Consider the following 4,253-nt stretch of genomic DNA (forward strand, 5'->3'; position numbering starts at 1 on the left):
TATTGGATACAACTTTCTATCAGCTTGTTGCGTCAAAATAACATTTACGTTGTGAATCAATTGTGTAAACGTTTTTCTTTGGCTTCCAAAAGAGAAAACGGTTGACTATTGATAGCATTCTTACCGTAAAAAGTTGTTTCTGATGACGTACTGTCAAAAATCGTTTATAAAAAGGATCTACAGCGACACACACAGATTATATATATATAATATATATATATATATATATATATATATATATATATATATATATATATATATATATATATATATATATATATATCACGCATTCACATGATGGTCAGACAGGTAGATTATATAAAACATACCCGTCTGTCAGTGATCATCGAGTGAATTCGTGAAACTCGAGTAATAGGTACTAAACACACACACACCCACACACACACACACACACACACACACCCACACACACACACACACACACACACACACACACACACATATATATATATATATATATATATATCCCGAATAAATTCATTCAGTCATATTTATGCACATACAAAACAGGAATCCTAGCCTCTCCAAGTGACAGTAGAAGAGTTTGAGTCCATTAATATGTTTACCTTTGAGTCGCTTTGGTCCCAGCAGTGTGACATTTCATAATCATGATCATATCCAATAGTGGCGAGAGTATTTTCCCTTCCCAAACGAAACGCCAGCCGATTGACGCGCTGAAAATCTGCACACCTGCGCACTTGTCTAAAGGTCAGCTTATGCTCTGAATGAACAGTAGCTGTGCCTGTCCCTCCTGCAAACTTCCCATGATTTAAAGTCGTCCTATATCATTATCGACTTCTGAATCAAGAAAACAATATCTGAAATGAGGATATCATAATTCAGGCTTGATTCTCTCGAAAAACTGGAACATGATACTCAGGCTTTGGATATCGCCGTCATGGATATCGCCATCGATCAGACTTTAATTAATGGTCATATATTCAAATTTGAAAGAAATCTTGGATCGCTCCTCTTTCTATAAAGCATAAGCGTTTAGATGAAACAATAAAATTGTCAAAATAAGCGTTCCTCGATGATATATATATTTATCACATGAACTGGCCCGTATCTCCACCTGTGTGACGTACACCAGCACAGATAAGAAATCCATATTACCCCTGTTGTACGTCATCAACCGGAACTTTTTTCCTGCAATGGTACCGTTCGTACGTGCACGTCGCGACACAGACCGATTTGTCGTTATCTATGCCGTGCTCTCATGGCATTTTGACACAACGGTGACCCGATAAATCAAGATATGGAAACATAGAAGGCATGTCCAGCGAAATTTCGAGTCGCTAAAGCTTTAGCTATTCCCAAGAATCGAATGAGGATACCGTCGATAGTTTTAATGGCTCAGTAACGTCACGGCTCCAGTCGTAAGGCTCGATGTGGACGTCGTCGTACCTGGCGATCGCCAAGCGACGTCATACCTGGCGATCCCGGTTGGCGATAAACCCGAAAGATACACCTCAACGAAAGTTCAACTTAATAAATGAGTACCGTATAATCTTCGGGAAAGCGACATAGAAGGCACAAGCATAAAGTCATTCGACGAACAACGATAAATTTCCTTCATTACACAAATTATTCCGTTGTTTCTCGATCGGAATCAAACCTGCAGCGTAAGGCTCTAGTGAAGACATAAGCTGTCGACCTTTACTCTATGCCTTTACTCTGCTGTAAAGCGCTGTAGAATCCGATGTATTTCGAAAATTGACTCGGACAACACTCAAAACAGAACAGAGTTCCCGTCAAGTACCAAAATTTGGATGTACCTACGGGCGATATATGTGTCACAGCAAACATCAAAGTCCGTAAGACGAAAACATTGACGACCGAGTTGGCCACCGGCGGACACCGGTGACGGCAGTGCCCACTACAAGCGTATTGCGTGTCATAGATATGAATCACAGCACACTGTGTGTCATAGATATGAATCTTTCGGGCTCGCCAAGGTCGTAAACTTGTTATATTTTAAAAGCCACGGCATCTCTAAGAATGATAACTACAGTTTCGATCGTGTCATTGCATAACTTCAAAAATATAATTGTAAATATTCTAAATAACTCAAAATACTATGGTTATCCGTCGCTAGCGCGGTTAAAGCTATGTCCGCCGATGGTAGACTTGCCTTGGCATCGGTCAAGCGCGAGACAATAATTGACACGCGCACGTGATCGAATCCGTATGTCTGATTGGTGGAGATACCATTCGGGGTAACAAAATTTAGGCTTAATCGGATTTATGAATGAAAGTATACCTGTAAACATTTGCACATCTCCTTGGTGACGGGCCGCTTTACTCATTAAATGAAAGTAATCCGCGTAAATAAAACACAAAATCGCGATAAAAATCATGCTCTTTGTTACATTAATTGTGATCCATCTACATCAAAGAAATATAAGAAGACTGTTCATATGTCTCGCCTTCGGCTCGAAGTTGTACGGCTCCGCGAAAAACACGAGTATACGATGACGTATATATATATATATATATATATATATATATATATATATATATATATATATATATATATATATATATATATATTATATATCTCGAAGTATACAGATATATAAGTACATACATACATACAGACACAGACACAGACACAGACAGACAGACACACACATATATATATATATATATATATATATATATATATATATATATATATATATATATATATATATATAATCTGCGCTGCACATCATCACCATGTCATGATCCATGATCGACTTCCAAATGTCAATTGATAGGGCAAATGCTGCAACAACATAATATGCGTTTCAATTAATAAATGTCACTCGTACTCTCTGAAATGTATTTTGTTATAAACTTTGCCGACAGGCCTTTGAGATTGATGTGAAAGTAGCCTGATGTTTTGACAGCAACAATTTAATCAACCGCGGGAGTTGATATTCTCCGGGAATGGACAGGCAAATTGAGTCAACATGCGGCAGAATACACACAGCTTCATTGAAAATAGTTTTATCGCATTTAGGGAAATGAGCTGCACATAATTTGATAATGACATGTTCATTTTTGTAAGGTTAGCTATAGATAATGCCATGTACAAAGTTTACGTATGGCATTATTGATTTATCATACCGATCGACGTACTTGTACAAGGACAGTCTTGAAGTCTATGTTGAGAGATTGCAGATTAGAACGCTATATTTTTTTTCGAGTTGACACCAATGTGTACTGTAGATCCTGTAAACTGCGCACTTACTGCAATTTTTTTATTTGTGACTGTGTTTTTTCTCTCCGGCGTAAAGCATCGGTGCTTCAATTGTCATGAATTTAACAGATCGATTTTTAATATTGCACTATGATAAAAGCTAAAATGTTATTCGGAGAAATGAAAAACAGACGATCAAAATTCAGGAACCATCTGACAATAGGTCACCATGGATACGTATGTGTTCAAATTAAATGAACGAAAACATTTCAGAGTACAATGACTGTTTTTTTTATATTCCAGTTACTTTTTAATGATAAATGCCCGAAGTGGAATATACTGAAAGGTAGCCGTTCGCCGTCATTTTGTATTACTTTTGCAATTTTTTATTTGACATCAAAAGCTGTGTTTGTCCGCCGAGTGAATTACAATGAGTGATCGGCTGTCACATGTCTACACATGGTTTCCAAACAGATGTATCATGTAAATATTCCGATGCTATCCTTTCATGCAGGTGTATATGACATCATCAACAATGTAACTGAAGTATTCTGCATTATATATATGGACACACAGGATGAGGTTTGAATTCGACTGGCCGGTAATCAGTGTAATGTTTTCAGCTACAAAAATCTCGACCATTCCTCAAAATCGAAATATATTCAAACTTAAAGCTCCATAATCTGTATCTTTTGGCTATTTTTTCAGAACTTTTGTTTTGTGGTTTCCCTATACACTTTCTGCATTGAATCCCTAAACTGTAATTTAATGCCAAGTATTTAGCATATCAACACGACGTATATGACTATAATCTCCATTGTTATTGTTGAAAATTGTATTCAAGTCCGGACTAGAATTCATTTGTAAACAATAAACAATGATCACTACACACATATAAGCTGTGTTGACGAAAAGAATACTCGAAATTTCAGCATGACAAATGGATTAGGGTCAGACACGGTAGTTGATATACAGAAGCAGAATACTGAATATTTGCCACAAGTTACAGCTTATGTCCCTTTAAAATAATCCCTTGATTTGCATA

This window comes from Ptychodera flava, chromosome 15 (genome assembly GCF_041260155.1).
Source record: "Ptychodera flava strain L36383 chromosome 15, AS_Pfla_20210202, whole genome shotgun sequence".
NCBI classification, from domain to species: domain Eukaryota; kingdom Metazoa; phylum Hemichordata; class Enteropneusta; family Ptychoderidae; genus Ptychodera; species Ptychodera flava.